Source organism: Equus caballus, chromosome 24 (genome assembly GCF_041296265.1).
Source record: "Equus caballus isolate H_3958 breed thoroughbred chromosome 24, TB-T2T, whole genome shotgun sequence".
In the NCBI taxonomy this organism is placed as follows: Eukaryota; Metazoa; Chordata; class Mammalia; order Perissodactyla; family Equidae; genus Equus; species Equus caballus.
The window spans coordinates 32,386,886-32,413,556 of NC_091707.1; the positions used below are offsets into that span (position 1 = coordinate 32,386,886).

Here is a 26,671-nt window from a genome sequence, read left to right on the forward strand (position 1 = left end):
CTGGAACAAGCCGGATCTCCCCTCCCCACAGCCACAACTGCCAACAGGGATCCCCTGCACGCACGTGCCATGGTGCCCTCCATAGTCAGCCAGAGCCAGCCAGCTCTCCCCTGATCCCGCTGGCCCCGAGCGAGGCTCCACAGGCCGGCACACAGGTCCGATGTGGTACGGTGGAAGCAGGAAGTAGCCACCGAAGTTGTGACCAACAAAGTTTTAAATGGGGCGAGGAACTTCCCTTTTCATCCTTTCAGCCGCTGGCTCTGGAGGCTGGGCTGGAACACCCAGTGGCCTCCACTTTGGGTGGCAGGTACCTCCTCCAGGCCTGCCTCCCTCGGGGCTGAAGCTTGAAAGCCCCAGAGCAGCACCAGGCCCATACCCAGAGATATAGGCGGGGACCCTCAGAGGGGCCACCTGGTGCACACGCTCCTGTATGTGTGAGCTGGGAGGGGGATATGGCTTCCTCCACCAAGCCGGCCATATGCAGAATCCAAACAAAACCCGGGCTCCCGAGTTCCGCACAGGCACACGGTGCAGCCAGCGCGGGGAGAGCTCGGCAGGCCGCAGCGGCTCGGACGCGCGGGGGCGGGCAGGCTGACAGGTCCGAGGCGCGCCAGCACTCCGGGTGCGCGGGGTGAGGCCGGCCCGTTCGCCCTAAACGCTCCAGCTTAGGCCTCTCCTGCACTTGCCCCAGTTCCCTGCCACTCCTGCACCTCTGTCCCCCAAACTCCCGGCGCGGACACAGTTTCCGTGTCCACTGTGCCGTGCACACTGGAAAGAAAAGGGGAAGGGGCTCCCATGCCAAGTTCCTGCATTTCGGGAGCCCCTCCTCGAGTCTCCGGGCCTGGACTCAGTCACGCAAGCCGGTCGCTGCGGACACCACGCTTCGCTCAAACGGAGGAAGAGCAGCCGTATTCCCGAGCCGCCGCCACCGCGGGCCTGGCTGGTTGGGAGGGTTTTCCTGCCGGGGCCGCGCCCGGGTGGGCGGGGGCCGCGCGCGAGCTGCGTAGTTGCACAAACACGGCGGGCTGGCGCTGCACACGCAGCTGCGGGCTGGGGTCGCGGGCCGAGGCGGGGCGGATTGCGGGGCGGCAAACTCACGCAAACCCGCACACACTCCCCCAGCCGCCCAGGCCGCAGAAGTTGCCGCGCGGCGCCCCCAGCCGCCCAGCGCCCCCGCTCCGGGCCGCGCCTGCAAAGCTGCAGCCCGCGCGCCGAGCCGCCACCGCTTGCGCGCAGTCCGGGGTCCCCTGGCCGCCGCCGCCACAGCGGGCTGCGCCTCGCCGCGTGCAGGCCTCGGCCGCCGACCAGGTAGCCCCACTTACCCCGCTCCTGCCCGAGCTCTGGCATCGGCTGTCCCCCTTCCGCTGTGGGCCGCCGCCTTCAGTCGCCTCCCAGACTCCAGCCGCCTGCACGCACTCCTCGATTTTAAAAACAAACAGGCGCCGCCGCCGCCTCCCCGCGGCGCTCGCAATGCTTCCGCCAGCCTGCGCCTCCCGAGGCTGGGAAGTTTGCTGGCAGGGCCCGGGAGGGACGCGCGGGCTGTCACCCCTCGCTCGCGGTGCAGGAGCCTCGGCGCACCCCGCGCCAGTGGTGTCCGCCTCGCGATCGCTCTCCCTCCCTTCGTGTCACCCCCAGTCCTGCGATGCAGTGTCAGGATTGCACTGCTCTGACTCATCGGTTGAGCTCACAGCTTGAAAAAAAAAGAGAGAGAGAGGGCGAGAGGCAACAGCGAAGGAGGAGGACTCTGGCGTGCTACAAAGGATTGCACAACTCGGGGCTGGGAGCGCGGAGCACCCAGCGGCGGGCCGGCGCGCGCGGCACGGCGGCGAGCAGAAACCAGCTCTACCACTTCATCAGCACAACTGTCTCGGGTCGGCCTCTCCGCCAGCAGGCCCGGCGCCGCCCACTTCCTGCGACCAAATAAGGCCGGGGAAGGCGTCTTTAAACCTCCGGCGGCTGCCCGGGCTGGGGATTTCCAGTAGACCTCACCTCCACTCCTTGAGGCGGTCGCCACCCTCCCCCAGCCCAGGCCGGCGCCCCCGATGGCCTTGCTGGAACCAACAGGCCACGCGGCTCGTTCCTTTCACACCAAGGTCAGGAAGAGACGGTGACGAAATGTTTGGAAACCCATCGTGCCTGCCAGGAAAGTGTGTGTGTGATGTTGGGGAGGACACAAGTCGCTTTCTTCCATAAAGAAAACTCTGGTTTTGGATACGGTAAATCATGCACAATCCTCTCCAAGGCACTTAATTAACAGTCTCCCCAAGTTTCACTTTTTGGCTTGCCAGCATCCTACTGGTATAAACGTTACTGAGAAACTGGCCCCAGCCCCTATAAAAGACCCACATCTCAATTACTTAGGTGATGAAAAGCTCTTGGGTTTAATTCTAGCGACTGAGGCCAGAGTTGGAGCAGCTTTTCACAGCATGCACACATGTCCCCTACCTTTCCTACAATTCCCCCGATGCCTCTTTGCCGGTCTGGTGGGAAACATTTCTGCTGCTCAGGAGGTTCTTGCTGGCCCCCACATTCAATGAGGTCCCAGGGCCAGGAGAAAGGCCAGCGGAGGGAGCCCTGATGTTCCTGGTTCCTTCCATTTGTTGTGTTTTTTTGTTTTTTTTTTTTTCCCAAGATGGGTCAAAGAGATTTTCCTTTGACGGAAAAACCCCAGAAGAATACAGTGTGTCCTGGCAGCCCCTTTCCTGCTGTGGCCAGTCCTGAGAAGCAGGTGCATCCCCTGCTTTCTTAGGGAGAAGGGGAGGGGCAGCAGAAGGTGATTCTCCCAGCTCTCTGAGCCTTCAGGGCAAGGACCGCTGCCCCTGGGGAGTGGATGAGAGAGACCACCTCAAAACCTCGGAAAACTCACCCTTGCTCCTAAGGGGCATGACCTTCCTGTTCCCTTCCACCTGGAGCACCTGTGTGCATCTGGAGGTCACACTTCACCCAGGAGGAAAAGGGCTTATTTGCACCATGATATGACAGATATGTCAAAGTAATGACCACTTAAAACAGCCTTATCTGCAAAATAAAGATAATTATGCCAGAGGACAGGACCAGATGACCTCTTGAAATCCCTTCCAGTTAAAACTCCATGATTCTGTGATTGTAAAAAGTGAATGGAGGAGCCAGGGAAACCACCTCCACCAAAGCAAAGCCCAGGCTCTCAGATTTAGCATCTGCTGTGACAGTACCGTCCTGACAATTCTCAAAGCACGTCCCCACACACAGCCTACTTAACAACCCTGTGTGTGATAGAGTTTCGTCCCTCTTGTTTTACGAATGAGAACACTGAGGTTCAGAGAGGTTAAGTGACTTGTACAAGATCACAGAGCAGGCCAATCACTTGTCACCTCTCTGCTCCTCTTCCCATCTCCCCCAAAGGAAGGCAGTGAGCAACTGAGGGACTGGGGTGCTCAGGCATGCAAGCCCCCAAGTAGAGGCTAGGCTCTCAGGACTGCTGGCAGAGGCTCAATGTAAAGGCTTTTTGCTTTTTCCATTTGTCTGGTTTCTTCCTTCCTACTGACACCTCATCCAAGTAAGAGAAGCAAAAACAAAACCACTCAGTCTCCAACACTCACCACTGCTAGGCTCCTCTGCAGACCAGCAGTCATCCTGACCCACCCCCCCACAAGGCCTAGCCCCTAGACCTGGCCTCGGGCCAGCCCAGAGGGAGCCCCTGAGAGCCAGTGCAGACCAGCCCAGGATGTTCCCAACCAACCAGAAAACCCAGCTGGGGAGCACATTCCTAGAAGAGCCTGCTTCCATGGAGCCAGGGCCCAGCGTCCGGGAACAAATGGGAGCCACTCCAAAGGGCACTCCTCAGCCTTGTGCCCCAGGACTTCCTCCCTGTCCCTCGCCAGGCTGCTAGGCCTAGCCCTGGAAGCAGCGCAAAGAGTAGAGGTAGGTGGCAGGATTCAAGAGAAACAGAAGTCAGTGACCTAGAGGAGCCTAGAGGAGCCCTGCTTACTTTGGAGCAACACATCTCTTCACCCCAACTAAACTGCCAAATTCAGGCCACCTCAGAAAGGAAGAGAGGGAGGGAAAGGGGCATGTATGTGTACAGGGGAGGAGGGCTCAAGACTGTCCCAGATGGCCCCTGTCTGGCAGCAGAAGTCTACCTCCCGAGGCAGGCAGATGAGGGTGTGTAAAGAAAGCTGCAGCTCTTCCGGGAAAGCCCTGCAGGTCAGTTTGCTGCAGATATGACAGTGCAGAATCACTGACATGTGAAGTGAAAGTTTTGGTTTTAGAAGCTCCAGCCCTTCCTACAGACCTCTGGGGCCGTGAAGAAGGGTGCCCTTTGGGGAAGGCAAAAAAGATGCTCCAGGAACCTTACCCATGCAGTGGGCTTTTCTCCACCTCCCTTACACACTGCATGAGAGAGAGGAGTCCAGCGCTCCAGCTCCCAAGGAGTGCATCTGCTGAGACACACTCCAGGAGGCACGGCTCCCCAGACAGGATGCCACACTCTGGGTCCCGAGGAGAGGAGAAGATGGCATTAGAGAGGCGTCCGGGACCATATCAGCTCTCTGGACTCCACTCAGAGTGACCAGTCACTACCCTGAGAGGCCATCGCATGTGTCCACTTCTGGGATAACCCGAGACCATTAAAAAGCTTCCAAGGGTGAATTTTATGGTGTGTGAATTATATCCCAAAAAAGGTGTTATTAAGAGGAAAAAAAGCTTACAAGGAAGCCAGCTTCTCACCACTCACCCGCCTCCATCACCTTTCTGCTGACATCACTCAGTATTTTAAAAAGGAGTATTCTCCTCCCCAAGCCCTAGGCCTGCATTCCATGTCCTTCCTCCATTGTCCCTTCTCTGTCAGGACCTTTCCTCGAGGCCAGCACACATGGTGTGTTCAAGCAAATAACCACCCTTTACAAATACCGTTGAGGAAATCACACGTCCACATGCTGGAGTCCCTTATGTTCCTTGTGTCCCTATTGTCATTTCCCTTTGCAGAATAAAGGCACTACCTCTAAGACCTCATTAGCTACAGTTACCATAGAAGAAAGAGAAGGTTGTGGAAAGAACAGGAAACAGGACTGAGTTTGGGTCCTGCCTAATTAAGCTAACCTGCTGTGTGACCTTAGGAAAGGTGACACTTACCTTCTCTGAGCCTCACTTTTTTGGCCCATAACAGAGGTACTGGAAGTATTTATTACACCAAAAATGAAAGAACGCCCACCTTTAGGGGCTTGGAAGAATCACAAGGATAAAAAACTGCTTTAACACTGTATCATGATATGTACACAGAGGGGTTACGATTGTTATCATTTTTTACTGTTTATCCTATATCCCCTTCTCCCAAAATTAGCTTCTCCCAGATTGGTGGTTATCAGAGGGGAGGGTGTTTGGGGGAGGAGGGCAAAATGGGTAATGGGCACATACGTATGGTGACGGATGGAAACTAGACTTTTGGTGGTGAACCTGACGCAGTCTATACAGAAGCCAAAATATAATGATGTATGCCTGAAATTTATTCAAAGTTATAAACCAATGTGACCTCAATAAAATAAAATTTAAGAAAACTAGTTTCTCTCTTTCAAGAACCTAGTCCAGGTAAGACTTTTTTCCCCTTGAAAAGACCCCAGGCCCACCCCCTTCAGCCTCAGGGTGACCCTGTGCTGGGCTCTGCCCAGAGACACTCTTTCCAATATTGACTCAGCGTCGCACCCGAGTGTCCTCCCAAGGCTCCTCTCCCAGTCCCTGCTCCTTGTGTCCTTTCCATCAAGCTTCTTCCACAGTGCTGTCCACCCAGCCTGAACAGGGACACTCCTCCGATGGCTGTGCCTTCTCCTCATCACTCTCTGCCATGTCCTTTCTGAGGAAGCAGGCAGCTCAAAAGCACCCCAGCCATTAAGTTAAGCCACCGTGTGCCGAGAAGTCCCTGCACTGTCTTCTCTTTTACCCTTGAAAACCCAGGGGACCCTCCTCCTCAGTTCACATGCACTTCACCTGTTCCGGGGCAGGGCCGTGCCTCCCACACCAGCCCACAGCTGTCTGCATCCCTTGGCCCTCCCACCTACGCCCGCCTCCGCCTCCCTCTCTTGCAGGCCTGGGCCAGGTTCTAAGCGCCTTTGTCAGGCCTGAGAGGGAGTTTCTGCAGATGTCCCCAGTTGTTGCTGTCACTCTGGGAGAGACGTCTGGCTGTATGTAGGGAGAAGGACAAAACAGGTGTAGCTGCCAGGGAGGGCAGGCAAGCAGGGCCACAGGGACAGAAACGCCCTTTCCTCACAGAGCCAGAGCTGCCAGCTTCCCAAAGGCCTCATTTGAGCACAGTTCCCTGCCCCCTGCAGAACCAACCCAGACAGACCCCTTTACTGGCTGTTCTCTGGAGCTCGGCTTCCCTACCTTGTGGCAGTGGGTCAGGAGGAACTGGACCCCCAAGTCCAGTGTGTGCAATGGGGCACACTTTAAAGCATCATTTTATTTTATTTTTTTAAAGATTGGCACCTGAGCAAACATCTGTTGTCAATCTTTTTTTTTTTCTTCTTCTCCCCGAAGCCCCCCAGTACATAGTTGTATATTCTAGTTGTAGGTCCTTCTAGTTGTGGCATGTGGGATGCCACCTCAGCATGGCATGACAAGCAGTGCTAGGCCCACACCCAGGATCCAAACCGGCGAAACCCTGGGCCACTGAAGTGGAACAGCGAACATAACTACTCCGCCACGGGGCGGCCCCTAAAGCATTATTTTTAAATGAAAACAAATACTGATACATCATGGACTAGAATCCAAAATTCATAGTCGTGGGAGTGTACAGGTTAAGGGCACAGGCTGAGACCTTTATTCAAATCTTGGCTCACACTGGCTTGATGCTTACTGAGCAAGTTACCTACCCACTTGGTTTTCTCATCTGCAAAATGAGGATGTAAAAGTAAGAGCTTAAAACAGTGTTTGGCACACATTAAGTGTTGCTATCATTTTTTCCTCATCTCCTAACTGATCTCCTTACTTCTAGTCTTGCACACTTACCATCCACACTGCCCTCAGAGTGATCACATCCCTTTTCAACAGCTCCCATCATCCTACTGCAAAAAGCTGAGACTGTGAGCCAGAATGCTAGATGCTTACAGTTCTGGCATGATCCGGCTCTGCCTCACTTCCTAGGCCCAGGCCCATACAGCCGAACAACCTAAAGTTCCCCCAAGATGCTTGCTTTCTCACACATGCTCCTCTCCCTCCACCTTTCCTCCACAGGTAAACGCATACCCAGGTCTCCCACCAGACTTGTGCTTAATGGCAGCTCTTCCAGGAAGCCTTCCTTGGCTCCTCCAAGCAGAGGAAGGCCACTGGAGTGTATACTACTGGAGCCCTCCTAGATCCCCCTTATCAGGCTGGTGTGCCATCCTCCAGCTACCCTGTTGGCTGCTAAGAGCTCCCAGCTGCCCCCTTTTCAAAGGGAGCCTTTGCTGGGAGACAGCACAGCAACCAATGATTGACTGGGGGGGTGGGGGCTGGGGGGAGGTGGTTGGAGAGGAGTGGGTCCAATTCAAGGTAGGATCAAATCTGTGGTGGTGCAATTCATGCTCCGGGGCTCCCTGTGGGATCTGGCTAAAATAGGCCCAGCTGCAACACATCCTCCTTACTTAGCTTCTTCCCCAGACCCAGCCCACTTCCCTCACCCCCTTCCTCCAGAGAGCACTTCCTAAATCAAGCCCAGGCACCCCAAATTGTCTTAGTCTCTGCTCCTAAGAATGAGAACAGCCACTCCCTCCCCTAAACTCCCAGGGCATCCTGTTTATCTTTACTCGCTCCCCTACGCATTGTTCTATAGCCGCTTACTGAGCCATCTCCCTACGAGGACCAGAGCTCCTGAAGGGCACAGCCTAGATCTTCGTCACCTTGTATCCCTGGCACCTACAAAGCGCCTGCACATGGTGGGTGTCCAGTAAATGCTTGTTGATAAATGCACAAGTAATATATGTGAAATTTTGAGGTAAGCAATAAAATGTAACAGATTATTATTATTACTACTTTTATTACTATTTCTTCTGTTCTAAGATGCACATTTTCCCCTATTTTAACATCTCTGACATCAGGATGCATCTTACAATTGATAGCATGTCATGGTTTAATTAGCAGCATTTTCTCTTTCTTAGTTGTACATAAAATAATGGTGCATCTTATAATCACTGGCTTCTTAGATTCAATGGTGTATGATATTATTATTACTATCATTATCATTATTATTATTATTATTATTATTATTATTTCTACTACTGAGGCTCAATCTCCTGGGTTCTGGGGCCTGCAGGGCAAAGTCCACAGAGTTGAGAGGCCCCATTATATGCACTCAGTATCGGTTGGACAATCAAGCTCTCATAAAGCCATCAGCAATTTCCCAGGGATCAGAAAGACCCCTGTTCCGGACACCTCCAGAGACTCCCTTGAAAGCGGTCAATGTGATGTGGAACAGCTCTGGACTGGGAGTCAGGAGAGCAAACTTCCAAGCCTGGTTCTTCCTCTGATTTTCTGGATGATCCCATGTAGGGCCTCTCAACACATTTATTGAGCACCTACGAAATGCCTGACATGATGGGAGCCCACTGGATCCACCCAGCACCCTGAGAGGAAGCCATAATCCTCATTTGATAGATAACGAACCTAAGGTTCAAAAAAGTTAAACAGCTCTCCCAAGGTCATACAGATGGAATTCAACCACTGGACTCTCTGAGTCCGTCTCTCTGCTGTATGCAGATACTTCTCTGTGCTTGTTTTCCCTGTAAGGAAGTCACATAGTGAGAAGTCAAAGACTGGAGGCTCACAAGCCATTCTCACCCAGAGATAAATTTTATTTGACCCATAGAATGTGTTTTATTTTAATTGAATTAAATTTATTGTCAACACTTTTTAAATCAAGAGATTTAAACTAAAAATCAGGATTTCTAGTTTGTCATGAAAAAAACTGGAACACTGGACACATTGAGCCCTCCTTCTTAGAGGTGGAACTGAGTAGCTACATGAGGGGAGTAGCATTATGAGGACTAGCACTACAATAGGAGTAGCACTGTAATGGGACTCACATATTTCAATTTTCCACAGATTCCACCTGGGTCATGGTCACTGTGGATTACTTTATCATCTCACTAGTGCTGTTTTCTTACACCCAGCCAGCCTCTATTATTGAGGTTCTCCCTGTTCCCCAGGGGCCTTTGAGTGGGTGATCCTTAGACCAGATAAACTCTAGTGTTCTCTCCACCCCATACAGTCTGTGGCTCCTCCCAGAATCTCCCTGGGCAGCCTCCCTCCAAGGAGGTCACTTTATGAACCCATTTCAGAACCACTCAGACAAGCCCTTGCCTTGCATCTACCATATCTATCTCCCCTTCAGCCCCAGCGTCTGTCCCTCATGCTCCCTCCCACTCCCACCCCCTCCCCACACCCAGAGCATCAGTCCCAGCCAGTCAGAAGGCTGAGTGGCTGAGGCAGAGCATGAGGCAGGTGTAGAGATGAGCTAGACCAGGTCCAGGGGTGAGGCCCCACCTGGGAGGGAGCAAGTGAGGAAGGCAGGGCCTTCCGTTTCCCAACAGGAAAGTGGTTCAAGGAGATCGATGGAAGCGGGGAGGCTCCGCAGCCACAGAGGATGAGCAGTTTGACACATGAGCAAACACAAACAATAAATCATCAGGAGAAAAATGTGCAGTCTCAGCAGCAATTTAAGATATGCAAATAAGAACACCATTAAGGACCCATCACGGCCCAGAGTCAACGTGCAAATAAATTAATTAATAAACATGAAAGCTGCTGTTGGCAGGGCCATCAGGAAAGAGCTGCACGTACATTGTTATGCCACTACAAACTGTGCAAATCTTTCTAGAACATGATTTGGCATTGTGCTGCCAAGAGTTTAAGACCTTGACCAGGTAATTACAGTCAGGGGACCAGATCCCAAGAAAATAGTCTAAACTACCAACACAAAGGAGTTACAAAAGATGCTCATAGCACCTGTATATAGCCCCAAAAATTGAAATCCATTCAAATTTTGGTATGGTATGGTAACAGAAGGAAATATAAAAGGGACTGACACGTAGAAACAATCTGATAAAACCATTTAATGAAATCATGTTAGGTCACAAAATCAGAACAAAGAAATAGTAGAAGTGGACTTATAAACAATGTTAAAAGTCCCACAGGAACATTAGCAGCAATCAGAAGAGTATACTGAACAAAGTAAATTGCTAAGGTGTAATGTTTATTCAGTTAAGCTGATCAAGATGGTTTAAATAACGATGATGATGATGATGATGATGATGATGATGATGATGATGATATTGATGATGTAAGGTTCCACTGAAAAGGATTTCTTCATCATAAAAATACCCCAGGCCAGGTCCCAGGGGGCAAGTGGGTCCAGGCCCCTGGCTTGATGTGCAAGGAAGAAGGAATCTAAACGGGGAGAGGTGGGGTTATAACTGTGGCAGGGGGAAGGCCCCAGAGCTTCCCTTATCAGGAGGGCTCTGAAAGATGCCTTTGCCAAAGAAACAAAGTTACACAAATAAACCCACACCATTTAACCTCCAACGTCCTGGGTACTAACTCTTACTGCTGCATTGGCGCTCTCAATTTTACTAATACCTTATTTCAGCAACTTCAGAGGTGACACCAGGGCTCTTTGTGGGCTAGCCTTGGAACCCAACCACCATTTATAGCATTGTTTCTATGGAAATATGTTTCAAGCTTCAAGAAATCGAGCTGCTGACAACCCTGGGGCACGCACGTGGTCTCTAAATTAGGGAACTGAGACGAGCAGTTATTGCTGGGTCCTGGGCTCGGGAAGACAGCTTGTTACTCAGATTCTGTGGCAGTTAATATTCACACCACCAGCAATGATCCCATTGGAGTAGGCTTGAGGTCACTATAGGGGGTGGGGATGGGACCATGGCACCCAGGAACCAACTTGATATCCTAGGGAAGTGCACGGGTATTCGCCCCCCGGCCTCCAAACACACACACAATCATGCGTGTCATGCAAGCCTGAAACTGGCCTGAGTGCCCTTCATGAGGATCCAGGCGAGACCTGAGCCCATGTGCTTTCTAATTTCTCTCTGACTCTGGCAAACCTCCAGCCACAAGGCCCTATTTCAGTCTGATCTCAGAACAAAAAACCAAATCTTTCACGGTTTTGGAATTTGGCTTTATCGGATATATGCTTGAGATAACCAGGGCCCCACCAGGGCCCTCTCCACACACGTACCGCTGCTGTGACTTCTGTTTCAGCAGGCTCCAACCTGCCCGCTCAAGGTCTGCCCAGCGCTTGGCAGCTCCCACCCACCTCGGGACTCCAAACAACACCCCAGAGTCTCCATTTCCTGCCCTGAGCTGCGCTGGTCACAGGGAAAGGACGATCATGGGCCCTCTAAACAGATACTCCACATGTCAAGAAAGCTCCCACTAAGAAGAAAAGTCTAGACACATGGGGAGGCAAACCCAAGGGGAAGTGGTGGGTGAGAAGGCCATTCACTAAGCATCCCAAGGTTCTGAGATGCCAGAGATACGATGAGGTGGTCAGAAGAGAGTCAGCTGTTCAGCCACAAGGCTACACCTGCAGTTGCAAGTCTCAGCAGAGCTCACAGTGAGATGGGGGTCAGAGGGCCCTGCTCACTAAGCCAGACATAGACTAGATGAATGTGGGGGTCTTTATGAGGCTGGCACTACAGTTTCCATACCATAATAAACATGTGCAAAACTGTAAACACCCAACACACTCACTCACTAGGGCTCCCCCTGCGTTAGGCAGGGCTGCAGGAGGTCACTTGCAAAGCATCCGCTCCCTGCTGCCTGTTTGAACTACAGAAGAGAGAGAACCTGTGGCTGGGGCCTGCAGGACCAGGCAGCTTCGAGGTGAGTGGGCGGCTCAAAGCCAAGCCTCAGGGCCACACATGCTCACTGGGCTGGTTCCCTGGAAACCCAGGTGCAAACAGTTGACTGGGGCTCTGAGGCCACTTGGGAGTCGCCTACACCAGGGAGAGTCCATGCGGGGAGCCCCACAGTTAGACAGTTAGCGAGCCTGTGAAGTCTGGAATCCCGTTACTAAAAGACTCAGTTGGCCAATCTGAATTCACCAGCCCCTGCAGTGCAGGAGGCTGATAAGACACAGCAGTTCCGTCTTCCCCGTGGTAGCAGATGGGAGGCCAGGAGTTCCTCCCCCTGGCCTCCTTCCCACCCAGATCCAAAGCCTTTGATATGTTAAGGGTTTTTCTTTTTTAAGTATATGTACCATGTGTATATATATATTACCAAAGCAATTTCAAACACACAAATACTCCATTCATAACCATGTCACCTAAATCCAGTATTTACCTTTTGCCAATTTATACGATGGCCAATGTAATCAGTTTACATGCATTCATCAAGTATATGTGCAATTTTGTCTAAAACAGAAACCACTTTTCACCAAAATTCATCATTTTCCCATGAATTAATATCATCTTCATATTAATTTAACAGTGGCACAATATTCTACTGAGTCTAGGTATCATGAATTATATAGGCACATGGAACATTCAGGCTGTTTAGTTTTTTGCTATTTTAAACAATGTTGCTATAAATATCTTTGTATATATAGCTCTTTTCCTCTTTAGAATTATTTCCTTAGAATACATTCCCAAGAGCAATACTAAGAGGTAAAAGGAAATCAACATTTTTTTATAGCTGCAAGTTCTACATTTAAAAAATATATTGTTCCCTGTGAGTTACCTGGATTGTCTATTTTCCAAAGCAGTTTTCCTGACCGCACCTCCCCATCCTACCAATCCTGGTCTGCTCTTAAAACCCACTTTTCCCAGCTGCTCAATGGGCTGGGCATCTGGAGTCCACACCTGAGGACTGAATGATGGAGGCAGCTCAGTTGACTGGCTGTGGAGGGATAAGGAAGGAGGACAGGGAGACGTGGGCAGGAAGGAAGAAGACTGGAGTGGACAGGAGTGGGGAGCAGGCCCCATGGAAGCGGAAACAAAAGCAGATTTCATGCACTGTCCCTCCCAAAACAAGCCAACACCTCCCGGGACATGGAACCCACCCCACCACCTGAGCTCCGCCTGAGCTGATCTTCCAGGGGCCAAGCACAAAGTCACACTTCAGTGGGTTCCCAAAGGAGATTTTTAGAAATACCATGTGCTTCTAGGTTCTGGAAACATACTTTGCAAACACCACTCCCCAGTGGTCAAGTAGGCCCGAGCAGTGTGGGCTCAGCCCTAAGGGTGGCTCAATTTTAAGAAAGAAAATCTTTTAAGAACGAAAGTCCATCTCATCAGCCATGGCAGGAAAGATGCTGCTCCACAGCACTCTCTAAGTGGCACGCAGACCCCTGATAACTGTTCCATACCAGGAACACCTTTGAGTGGTAAGCCAGGTCCCACTGTGATGCACCATAAAGACACCACCTGCCAGGCTCGGTTCACAGGCTCGTGGAATTTCTGAGCAGGAAAGAAGCACATATAGTCTAAGCCCCTCATTTTACAGACAAACTGAGGCCCCATTCCCCGCTTTGGGGCTCCTGCTGCACCCTGCAATCATCGTCAGGAGAATCTGTTCCTCTTCCTCCTCCAACAGGAAGAGCCACAGCCTGTCCTGTCACCAGACTGAACAGGGCTTTTGTTTTAAAGATCCTCAATCTCCTCTCTCATGGTCTGCTGATTCGTTTCCCCTAGTTCCTTCTCTGTGCAAAGCCAGCAGACAGCACAGGGCAGGACAACGAAGAAGTCCTCTAAGGGCTGGTACTTATCCTTCTTGAAGGATTCGGGCCGGTGGGCAGGGAAGTCTCTGCCACCTTTAAACCAGCTCCTCATCACACACACCTCCTCAGAGCCCTCCTCAGGGTGAGGGAGACCCAGGGGCTGGGTTTTGTCTCCCTAAATCCCCTTGCCACCCTCACCAGGGTCTCCTTGGCAGGCTCAGAGAAACAGCAAAGCCACCAAGGTACAAGGGGAGGCCACCATGCAGACGACCAGCTCACCCACCACACACGTCCACTTGACCCAGGCCAGGACTTGGGCCCGCCCACTGCTCCCTCACATCCCCTCAGGCTGCCCTTGCAGTCCCACTGTGGGACACCTACTGTGTGCCAGGCACGGTTCTAGGCCAGGGAAGAGCCAGGTACACCTGCAGCTGATGACAGCGTCCTACAGTGGAGAAGTTGATCAGAAACACTAAGGTGGCAGCTCAAGAAGGCAGCAAGGAAGCAGGTGACTTCTAGCTGGTCCTGTGGGCGTCTGCCAGGAGGAAAAGGGTGGAGAGGACATTCCAGGCAGAGGCAACAACAATATACAAGGCACAGAAGAGTGAAAGTGTGATGAGGAGCAGAGAGAACATAAGTGGTTGTGCTGGGATGGGGGCAGGGGGCAGGAGACGAGGTGGAAAGGAGGCTGGGGCTCCCACAAGGGCCTCGTGTGCCATTCTAAGGAATGCGAGGTTTCTTCTGCAGGACCTGGGTGGCTCTCAAAGGTTTTTAAGAGGGGTGACGTAAAAAACGAAAAAAAAAGAGGGGTGACGTGATCAAAGCTGTGTTTTAGTAAAATAATTCCAGTCCTTCAAGGCTTCTTTTCCACTTCAATGCTACTTTTTAATGCAATTTCATTTCTTGTGGACAAAACTGGGCAAAATTGTGCCAGAGCAAACAATGGCCAGGAACACTCCCACTCCGTCCCTCCCAGGGGCCATGCTGACCCCACACTGGTGACCAAGCCTCAGCCTCAGGAAATACCTCCAGTCCAGGCTGCAAGAACCCAGCCCATAACACACCCAGCTTTGGGGAGACAGCAGCTTCCTGCTTCCAGGCACCAGAGGGAAGACTCTTCGAATGCTGGCGGTCACCACAGTCAAGAGTCCAGTAAATTCAAAACTACATTTTTCTTTTTCTTTTTAAAGAAAACTAATTCCTTTATCTGAGTCTATCGGAGCTGAATGACAAGGATTTCAGTCAAGATGCCCTTGCTTTAAAGAGCTAGAACCAGAAAATCTGAGTGTAAGAAGAAAGCTGGTGCTCATCTAACCTACACCCTCTCGTCTTATGGATGACAAAACCGGGCAGATATGGGACTGAAGATGCTGACAGCCCCAGGCAGATGAAGCCCTCATTCCTTTAGCTCTCTCTCTCAGGCAGGATATTGGCTAGAACGTCTCAACCAGGTCAACACCTTCAGAACTAGAGAGGAGCCCAGTCCTGCTACCTGGGACAGCTCGAGCGCCAGGGACCTCACTCATTCCACAAACCAAGCCTGAAGCCAAAACTCCAACCTCTAGTCTGAAAAGCAAGGTAGCACTTGCCAAACGCCTCACAGCCCTGTGGGTCTTGCCGAACTCCAGAGGAGAAACAATTCAAGCTGTAACTGCCCGTTAGCCAAACAGAGCCAAGCCTTGGCCTCTGTCCTCACAAGGCAGCGCTGAAGTTTTCCAAGTGGAATCAAATGTGCAGGGAGGAGCCAGATGCTGGGATGACTTCTCTTTTCCACTGGAATCATTCAGACCCCAGAGGAGAAAGCCAATCGCTAAAGAAATGCTCAGCTCTCCACAGCCTACAAGAATCCTAAAGTTTAGCCGGAGGCTAAAGAATTCAGACAGATGTCCAAAAAGTTTAAGAATAAGACTGTGGATATTTTCAGTGGCCTAAGGGGAATGCCCCCTCTCTTCCTCCCATGTCCAGCATTGCCCAGTCATTCTGGTCTGATGGCTAGAATGGGCTCCAGCTTCTATGTTGGACACTTGTCCACCTGGAATGTGCAGCCGTCCCCAGGTTTCAGGCGTTGGCATTGTGAGACCTGGTGGGAGGCAGAGTTCCACCTGCTGCTGGAGAAGCTGTACCCTCCAGAGCCTCATTCTTTAGGACCTTCAAAAGCAAAAACGTGGGCACGTGACCTAGGCTGGAGAACCAGATGCTCAGCCTCGCCTCTGCCTCTGGAGTGAGTGGCACAAAAAAGCAGGGAGAGTTCAGAGCTCATTCTGGGGGGGGCGGTGGCAGCATCCAGGTCAGCTGGTGGCAGGGGTGCCAGGCCAGCAGCATCATCTCCTTGACTTTGGTTCCAGCCACCCAACTTCCCATGGGTCCTGACTGATTCCTGAGCCTCGTTCTCCAGTCTTCAGGACATTCAGTGAGCCCCCAGATATCCTTCTAATACATTACTCTTCTCCTTAATTTAGCCAGAGCCAGCTTCTGCTGTTTGCAGACCTAGGACCTGGACTACCCCAGCAAGTCCTTCAACCTCCACAGGGCTCCTCTGGCCCCCTGAGACAACATCTATGCTCAAGCTTCTATTTTTTCCTCTGTGAGAAGAGTCTAATTTAAATAGTCACACACCTGAGAGGATCACAGCCATCTAATAATCACAAATATGGACAAATGCCACAAGTGCTGAATATAACAACCGACCCCATCCCTGGTTTTGTCCAGATGCCCCAGTTTGGGGCAGTAATTAAAGTCATTACCACTCCCTTGAACTCTTCCCCTTTTCTCCACCAGCTCAGAGAAAGGTGGACTTGGAGTCAGGAAACCTGGGTTCTGGAACTTGCACACGTCATTTCAACCCTGGGGAAGGTGTTACCTGCACCACCTATTTCACAGGGAGGTTAAATTAAATGAGAAGCCCCCAAGGCAAAGCCCCAATAACTTCCTAATTCCTAAGTCAATCATTCTCTTCAATCCTTTCTTTCTTGACGTCCCCAGTGACCAACAGTTGATCAATTTCAACTCAATTTAAGAAATATCATGGAGAACTTTCCATGTGCCATAAGCTGTACTAGGTACACAAATCATTGTCCCTGTTTTCATAAAATGGAAAGCTCCCTCCTCCTTTGGCTTCTACGACATCATGTTTCCACGGTTTTCTTCCTTCCTCACTGTTGGTTCCTTCTCAGTCTCTGCTGCTGACTCCCCTTATTTAGTACTCCTTAAATGGGGATCCCCTCAGCTTCCCCAGCTCCAACTGCCTTCTACGTTCTGATGATTCCCCAATGTCTGCTCCAGAATGTCTGACAGATGGTGGGGGCTACAGAGAGGTAAGCGGGTTCGTTGAGAACTTGTCTTGAAGATTTAGCTGCACAGTAAGTAATCACTTTTACTTAAATGACATGTTTATCTGGAGTGGCTTGGTTAGAGTTCATGGAGGGACAACAGCCCCCATTGCCGTCTCTTGGGGATCTCCTTCCCCAGACCCATATGTCCAACTGCCCACTAGACACCTCTCTCGGATGGCCCATAGGCACCTCCAACTCAACATGTCCGAAATTAGACTCATTGTCTCTCCCCCACAATCTGCTCCTCCTCCCATGTCTCAAGGAGAAACCTGAGCAAACACTTTGACTTCTCCCTGGCATTTGGTTGGTCTTCAAAGCCTGTCAATCCAACTCCTTTGACACCTTTCTAATCCAGCTTTTTCCTCCCCCACTGCTCTGGCTCAGACTCCTCCAACTTGCCCCAGTGACAGGGACCTCCTCAATGGTCTCTTTGTTGCTCATCTTCCCATATTTCCAGTCAGTCCTTCACATCACAGCTGAATGAGCTTTCAAAAAGAAAATCTGATCTCTCTCTCTCTCTCTCTCACACCACACACACACACACACACACAAACTGTCAGTGCTCAGTGGCTCCCCACTCCCCTCAGGGTAAGGTCCAAACCTCTTTGTTGACATAAATGGCTGGCCCACGACCTGGCCCCTGCCTGTCCCTTTCAGCACCCCCTCCCACCAGCGCTCCATCATACCCCACTGCTTGCCGTTCCCAGAGCAGACGGTGTTGTGTCACGCCTCCACTCCAGGCCTTGCCTGAGCTGCTCCCTGTGCCTAGAATGCCCTGACTCCCTTTGCCACCTGGTGGATGCCTACTTGTTTCTCAGGACTCTGCTTAAACAACAGCTCCTCCAGGAAGCCTCTCATTCATTAATTCCACAGCATTCACCAAGCACAAGTACCACGTAAGGCACCGGGGCATCCTAGACCATTCCTAACATTCCTCTCTCCTCTGGCCTGCACAAGTGACCGGTTCCTCCTCTGAGCTCAGCAGACCCCTGAACATGTGCACACTGACATCCGTGGCGCTAACTGCTCTTGGCTTTTGTGCGCGTCTGTCTCCCTCACAGACCATGAGCACCGTGAAGGGGGAGGCTGAGTCTCCTTTATCTTTGTATCCCCAGTACTTAGCATAGAGCTAAGCACACAGCAGGGACTCAATAAACGCATGTAGCATGAGCGAGTGAAAGAATGAAGAATGTGAGGGAAAGCACCCTGTCAAGGATGATGGGTAGGGTTACCACTGCTCCTGCTATGACTGGTTTTCTTTTTCTCCATAACTGGGGGAGTCAGATCCTAAAGGCCAGCTGGGCAGTTCAGCCCAGCCTGCTTGGAGAGATGGTAGAGGAAATCCTGAGCCTTTCACCACCTCTAGTACAAGTGGCAACGGGGGTCAGGGAGTGGTTGTTGGCTCCCAAGTTGTCCCAGAGCACTTGCTATTGGGAGACCACAGAGGAAGTGGACATAGCCTCATGTGGAAGATTCCTGGAAGGCCTCTTGCAATGTCCTGCAATACGGAGACTGGGAAGGGGAGAGAAGGAGAGTGGACATAGAGGGCCTTAGAGCAGAGAAAAGTGTCCACTACACACAGACGTTGTCTTCTCCCGGCCACACAGCAACGACAAGCCACCCAAGCATAGGTCCTTCCTCTGCGATCCCAGCTGATAGAACTGTAGTTTAAAACCCACTCCAGGGATCTCCTCTGCATTACACCCGCTCACCTGTTCTAAGAACTTTTCTTGCTTAACCTCACACAGTTATTTCCTAACTTAGAAACCTGTTGTCTCTATAGGGATGAGCGTGGGCCTCAGGGACATCTCGGTGTTAGCCTCTCAGCGTGCTGAGTGCAGCTGCAGTATTTTAACACACACAGAGCTCGTACTACAAAGCCCCCGAATTTAAGCCAAACACTTCGTCTGGTGTTCAGCCTTAGAAACTGCAACTTATTCCAGAACTACAGGAACAGGCTATGATGAATTTAAGCATCAAGAGCCAGGATGTCTGGCGCCTGCCTGGTGCCCTCCTAAGAGATGTTCAAGGTTAATCTTGATCATATTCTTATTTTTCACTTTACACGCTGACTTGAGAACCTAACCCCCAGAAAACATAACTGTACCAAATTCCATTCCCCTAGGTGACAGATCCACCCTGAGTCCGTTTTTCCCTCTGGGTACAACCTATCTCAGAAGCTGGCCTGCCAGCCTCCCGGGGGGAAGAGGCACAGGGGACCCTACTTTGCACCCCTCAACATGCCACACGCAGTGCTGAGGGCACTGCAGCTGTTCCGTAAACGCCCAGTGAGGACAGCCAGCCTGGTGTTAACTGGCCCTTCAGTCTGCGTTCCAGGGCCTTCTCCTGGGTCGCCCAGGAGACAACTGAGATCTTAGGAACTGGGAGAGTTCCTCCTTTTCCTCAGTGTTGCCCAACTCACGTTCTGTGTTTAGAAAACCCTAAGTAATCTTATAGGCCAACTGAGGTTAGTTAGGAAGTTTAGGGACCCAAACAGGATGGTGGCAATTAAGATCAATTAAGATCGCAATGAGATAATATAATGGTAAGAAGTCTATTAAAAAAGCATCCCACTCTCTTCTTAAAGACTTCCCCTCCACCCCTGGTTTGTTTGTTTTTAGTTTCTTCTTTTTAAATCTTTGTGTACTGCCTTAAAGAAACTGAAGGGATGGAATCCTTGGCTTACAAATAGACATATTGGAATTGTTGGATTATGATGACTAAGATGACCAATGCAGGATGGCAAAAGGAAGTGGAATGTGAGGTTTGTGTCCTAACTCTTCCATTCAACAGCTGTGTGACCTTAGAGAAGTCACTTAACCTCTCTGAACCTTAGTTAAAACTGAGAGAGTTACCACAGGTACCCTTCCCAGCTTTAAATTCTTTTTTTTTTTTTTTTTTTTTGAGGAAGATCAGCCCTGAGCTATCATCTGCTGGCCAATCCTCCTCTTTTTGCTGAGGAAGACTGGCCCTGAGCTAACATCCATGTCCATCTTCCTCTACTTTATATGTGGGACACCTGCCACAGCATGGCTTGATGTGCAGTGCCATGTCCACACCTGGGATCCAAACCGGTGGACCCCAGGCCACCGAAGCGGAACGTGGGAACTTAACCACTGCACCACCGGGCCAGCCCCCTGTGGCTTTAAATTCTTAACCTCAGGATTCTCTGAGATGTTGATACTGTGGTTACTATAAAACGGGGATTGGATGAAACAGTCCCTGAGGTCCTATCCAGTTCTAAAAGCTGATGATTTAGTGAAACAGCAGATGCTAGAAAGTATTGGTTTATTAAATGCAGTTTATGCATAACTTTTTCAAAAGCAGTTTTCTATGTAAATCTGTTTCACCCATATATGTTCATCAAAAATTTTCAGTGAAAAATGAATTCAACATATTAACTGCAACATTGTGTGTAGTAGCAAAACACTGGAAACCCAAACACTCCTCAGAAGGAGGCCAATTAAATAAATTCTGGCATTTCATATAGTGCAATACAACATAGCCGTTGGAAAAAATGAGGCAGCTCTACATACATTGATATAGAATAATCTCCAAGATACAGTAAGTGAAAAACACAGAATGTAGGGCCCCATGTCTAGTATGCCAGCATTTGTTTATATATTCATATTTTCTTTATCTGCAGAGATGACATCTGGAAGCATAGCTGAAAAATGACAAATTATAGATGCCTAACACAGAGACACGGAAGGGTTGAAAAAATGGGGCCTATTAGAGGATGGAAATTTATTTTTTCAAAGTTTCATGTTGTCACATTTATCGATCTTTTCTTATGGCCTCTGCTTTGTATCTTTCTTATGAAGGTCTTCCTTCCCTCAAGGTTAAAATAGATATTTATTTTTCTAATTCTATTGTATTTATATAGGAGCATGTATATATATATATACATATATATATATATATATATACACACACACAAATATATGTATGTATAGTAATCTCTTGTCTATGCTGAAATTATTTTTGAGACGTACTTTACACTGTATAATTTATCTCTTTTGAATTTTGAACCATATGTATGTATGACCTTTTCAAATAGAAAAATGAGGGGGCTGGCCCGGTGGTGCAGCGGTTAAGTTCACACGCTCTGCTTCTCAGCGGCCTGGGATTTGCTGGTTCAGATCCCGGGTGTGGACATGGCACCACTTGGCACACCATGCTGTGGTAGGCGTCCCACATATAAAGTAGAGGAAGACGGGCACGGACGTTAGCTCAGGGCCAGTCTTCCTCAGCAAAAAAAAAAAAGAGGAGGACTGGCAGTGGTTAGCTCAGGACTAATCTTCCTCAAAAAACAAAACAAATAGAAAAATGGGGGAAAAAGAAGCTACCAGATTTTATTTTTAAAGAAAACAAAATTTTTGAAGAATCTAGCTTGTAGGTTGCATTTTATGGTATGTGAATTATATCTCAATTGAAAAAGAAAGAATCTAGTTTACATGGCAAGGTTGAGATTCACAGCATGAGAACTGGGTAGAGACAACAGAATCCTCCTAGTCAAGCCCTACGTTAGGGTTTAGCCAGAATCTCCTTAAGACTCAGTTTTATAGTTTAGCCTTATTTCATAGGTTCAGTACCTGTTTGGGCAAAACAAACCTGCAGCCAACCAGGAAGCATCTCTTTGCCCTCCCTACAATTCTTGCCTGAGAGTTGGCCCTATCACCTTCTATCAGTCTGGTTCCCTAGGTAACGAATACTCTCCCCTAAATGCCAATGCTCAGGCATAGGACACTGTGGGACAGGTCAACTAGGCCCAAATCAGGATGAGGAGGAGCCAGTGTCAAAGCTGGACAGACACTATCTGGCACCCAGGGGGAAGAGATGCTGGACATGCAGCAGAATAATGAGGTGCAAAGCCAGGAGGCACGAGAGGCTAACAGGCAGGAAGCAGGGCTGGATAAATGTTCAGCACAAAGACTAGGAACCATGGTTCTTGGTGCTTGGCTTGGGTGTGTGTGCCTTTGCACAAGCGGACAATATCTGAAGGCAACTGCCGTTTGCATCATCATCTTCTTCATCTTCATCATTACCATCATCATCATTACCAAACATTTACTGGGACTTGTTATGAGTGGAGCACCAAGCCTGGGGATACAAAGATATATAAAATAGGGACTTCCAGTTTAATTGAAAAGTGCTAATATTGATCCACCCAAGGGCACATTTAAGAAGCTGAATGAAGGGTATGCTCAAAGCCACGGCCCAAAGGAGAGGATGAAAATCCTTAGGCCAGGTTTTAAGGTTTTCTTTAGCATGGGACCCCAATGGATGTTACTGGAATCCCCAGGGGAGGCCTATAGGGTGGCAGCGGTGAAATTCTTGAGGAAGGGAACATGGACAGGGGTGGAAGAGGAGCGCGGCTGAGCCAAGTGAAAGAGAGGAAAGGGGAGGCCTTCCAGGCTTCTGAGGAAGAATGAAAGGTAGAAATGGTTGCCACCAGCAGTTTGGACAAACACACAGAGTGGGTCAGTGGGTCAGGCCGGAGGGTTAGGGCAGGAGAGCAGCGGGGGCCAGACCCCTGGGTGGAAGGCCCTGACTGCCAGCCCGGAAGTGTGATCCTTACCATGCAGACAGTGGGGAGCCATTGAAGGTTGCTGAGCAGGACGGATTACAGAGGAGTCTTTATCCCAGGCTTATTCAAAGCCCTGTGTGTGTTTCAAGTGGCACTTGAGACAGAAAGTCATAAAGCATTTGCCCTGTGTCATGTAGACGAGGAAAAAAAAAGGTTTAAGGGTCTCACAAAGAGATGCTTCAGTGAGGAGAAATGAAGGGCGGGGGCATGTTTTAAAGAAGGAAACAAATTCGCAGGACAGAACTGCCAGGCGTCTGGAAAACTGCAGCACTTTCTTCAGCGTCTGGAATGCCCTCTTTTGGCCAGGGGTGTTTACCTCCTTTTTTGGAGGTTAGTTGTGGTGTCAAAACATCGGATTGTGGTGTAGGGAGTGAGGCAGCCGGGAGGAGGCAGATGAACAGAAGTATAAATATCGGGCCTGGAGAACATCAAAGGCTCCATTCCAAGACCACCCTCTTGCAGGGGACTCCATCTGCCTCTCTCGGTAGCACCTTGCAGTTTTTGCCAGAGTTGCTGAGCTTCCTAATTACCTCCAATAGTTTCTTGTCTTAAAACAATAAAATGATTTTTAAAATCTGTCAAGTTTTGATTCAGAGCTTTTTCAATATTGTTCCTAATTGTGCACAGCAGGGCCGCAGGCAGAGCGGCTCAGGGGCGTGAACGGGGCAGCAACTTCAGGCCATAAATCAGCCTTTACTAAGGTGGGAGAGGAAGTCAGGATTACGTTTCCGGTCTTAAACTGGGCCGTGTACAACTGCACGGCGAGCTCTGTGAATGCAGAGGCAAAGCTGAGCAAGTCAAGGGAAGGGCCTGAGTTATGCACAAAAACCAGCCAGGTTGAACTGAAGATATGGGCAGGCGACTGCTCCAGGTGGCTCCACAACTCCAGGACGTCAGCTTCCTTCTTTTTCTGGCCTTTGCAAGGGGTCCCTCCCTTCCACTCTCCTGCCCACACTCCTGGAGGGGCTTTGGGCCCTTCAAGTCTCTGTAAGTTCTATACAAAGGACTGCAAACTCAAAGCTTTCTTTCCTTTGGAGTCAGAAGGGAATGCTCCCCTCTCGGCCCCTCAAGACCAGCTCTGGGCACCAGCAGGCCCTTACGAAAGCAGCCCTGGTCTGGCGATGCAGCTAACCAGGACCTTGAGAGTCAAGTTCAGGAAAAACCCAAGTTCCGTACCCAGAACAGGGGTTGTGCAACCCATAGCAACTCCTACTGTAGTGGTGTTTTTGCTCTAAACCTCATTCGCCTGTGGCAGCTGTGTCTGTACATCCCAGACTTTCCAGAAAGGTCCTGATCTCACATGTTTGTCCTGGAGTCTCTAGAAGCACATAGGTATCTGCCAGAGATTGCATCCTAATGTTTCGGTTTGACAAATGGTCACTGTGCCCGTGACACACAGCTGGCACAAGGCTGCAAAACAGAATTTTCCCTCCAGGTGAAACTGTTACTTGGCTGGGGAGAAGGTCAGGCAGGGGGAAGCTCCAGTGTGCCAGGGCCATCAGCATCTGCCACCCTGAGCAGAGAGGCTGGCCAAGCACTGCAGTGAGATGGTGGCACGGAGTCACACAGCACCTTCAGCAGGCGTGAGTGCTGCCCCATGAGCGTCTTCCACCCAGGGCAGGGAGAGAGGGGGCTCAGCTCCGGGATGGGAGAAGAACAGCCCTGCATGCATCCCATACATGCTTTTTGACTGTGTTTTAAATCCCTCTAATACAGTTAGCCACCTCTGGGCCCTCAAGGAGAATCTGTTTGCCTTCTTTCCGCACTTGCAGGCTTGGCTCCCTTCCTGCAGCACAGTATGTGTGAGGACCCCTACCCTGGTCTGTGCAGCAGGCCTTGCTCAGGAATTGGGGGTGGGGGCTCCTCTGGAGAAAATGTACACGAGTCACTCCTCCATCTCCCCCACCCCACCCCAGACACGGCCACAGACACACAGTCTCAAAGCCCCAGCACTTTTCCCTTTGCCCAGAACACAATAAAGGAATTAGGACCCACCTACTAAGTTTCTGCAGCTGGCTCTTCAAGGCTCAAAGTCTAGCTGGCCAGCTTGATCACACACGTCTGACGTGTCCTCTGCAACCAGGCCCCAATCCAGCTACCGTGCAATTTTGCTAATTCAAATTGCTTTCCCGTTTAGGGAAGTTGATAGCCATCTCCCATCTCCTTTTCCTGCTGACGTCATCTCACATTTTCTACAGGCACAAATAAGGGTACAGTTCCTGGGATAGTTTTCAGGCTGCCTAAGGAGGGAGTGGAAGGATCCTGCCCTCCTGGGTCCACTTCACTTCTCTGGTGTTTGGCAAGATGTCCGAGGTTAAGGGAGAGGCAAAGAAATAATTCACCTAGCTAAGGTTAAAAGCCAAAAAGAACTTGGCGACTGCAGCTCAGGCCCAGATCTGTCCTGGCTATTTGCAATGCAAATCTGCGTTTTGTTCGCTGCCACCGAGGTCTTGCACAATAGCCTGTGTATAAACATCCAACAATGCCTGACTGTGCAATCACGCTGTAATTACAGGCCGGCAGGAAGCTGCTGCTAGGAACTGCACCATTCAACCTCCAGACATCCCATGTCGGAGTCTCCACGGCACGGACGCACATTCCTGCACACACCAACGCGGCCCCGCCGCTGCCCGGCCGCTGCTGCTACAGTTGCCGTCTCCAAGCCGGGGAGCCCGGGCGCCGCCGGCGCCGCCCGCCCGGCCCGCCAGCCCGGAGTTACTTTGCAGGGATGTCATAAACTTCTCAGCTGTTCTTTAAAAAAAACCCTGCGCCACGAGGCTACCGAGGGCGGCGGGAACCACCATTAAAGTTCTCAGGCACATTCCTGCAGCCCCAGCAGTTTTAGAAAACAGCAAAGAAAGAGATGCTACAGTCCACTGGAAGCGAGTTTCGGAGATTTATATAGAAAACACTCACATATGTACGTGGGTGTGCTGACAGTTTTTACGGCTAAATTGCAAAGTGTTAGGCCTTAGTGATTACTGTCAGGTTCGGGGCGTGGTGTGGGAGGACAAACGGTGGAGGAGCCAGGAGGGATTCGTTTAAAAGGGGCTTGGGGGGCAATTCCGATTTTGCTTTTTGGAAATGCGTAGGGTTGTTTTCCCAAACTTCCGAGTTGCTCTGCTCTTCGTCACTGGAGGGCCAAGCAAAGAAAAGTGGGGGGAAAGTTCCTTTAGCTTCCTCCCTGAGACCTCACGGAGGGCTGCGAAGAGGAAGAGCACGCTTCCCTGGGAAGCACTGGCCGGGGCTGGGGGGCTGCGCCCAGCCTGTCGAGATGGGGGCCGCCGGGCGGAGGAGTAGCCCTGGGCGCAGGCCCCAGGAAGCCCCTTCCCTGCACCCGTCCTCTCGCAAACGGCGCCTGGAGCGGCCTGGCTGCAGCCCTGGCTGTTTTAAGTCCTGCAGCAAACTAATGGCAACAGGGGCGCAGCCCCGGACTCCAGTCCCGGCCGCCGAGCTCCCTCCCTGCAGCGCCACCCGCACCCCGGCGCCCAGCGCGGCCGGCCCAACTCGGCCCGCCACATCCCCGCCTGCGTGGCCAAGCCCGGGCCCCAGAACGTTCCCGAACCCCACGTCGGCGCTCCGGCGGCGGAGGGGGCGCCGAGCCCGCAGCTCACCTGCGCGCTGGATCCTAGGGCCGTTCGGAGAGGCGCGGGGCGTGGGGCGCAGGCGAGCGCGGCCCGCAGACTCAAACTTTGTTGCTCTCGGGACGGCGCAGTCGTCACTTCCTCGCGGAGCGGGCGGCGCGGCCCGGGCTGTGACCCAGCAGCTCGCGCGGTGGCGCGCCGGGCCCTGCAGCCGCCCGCCCGCCCGCTCGCCCGCGCCCCCGGCTCCGCGCGCCCTCGGCGGGGGACACGGGCAGCCGGCCGCTGAGCCTGCACCCCTCTGGGGAAGGCACGCTGCAGGCGGGTCGTTTCCGCGCCGAAGAAGGGCGGTCGAGCCTGTTCTCAGGCTGGATCGGGAAAAAGTGGCGTTGGGGTTCAGGCCCCGGGAAGCACGCGGGGGAGGGAGGTGGTTCAGACACCCCGGAGAACTGGGGATCCAGGAGAAAGACACCCAGCGCACAAAGGG

General features: G+C 51.2%; 1 protein-coding gene across 5 annotated transcripts in view; it reads right to left on the bottom strand.

Annotated features, from left to right (window-relative positions):
- MIDEAS (mitotic deacetylase associated SANT domain protein) overlaps positions 1-26,394 on the bottom strand; it is a 65,777-nt gene extending 39,383 nt beyond the window's left edge. For 2 of the 5 annotated variants that reach the window (XM_070250101.1, XM_001916424.5), the window contains exon 1: positions 1,323-1,463. The gene's annotated coding sequence lies outside the window, so the exon portion shown is untranslated. Of the gene's footprint in view, positions 1-1,322; positions 1,464-24,598; positions 24,939-26,217 lie in introns of those variants that run through there. The other 3 variants (XM_023628072.2, XM_023628074.2, XM_070250100.1) reach the window with 3 other exon arrangements.
- Positions 26,395-26,671: the final 277 nt, after the last annotated feature.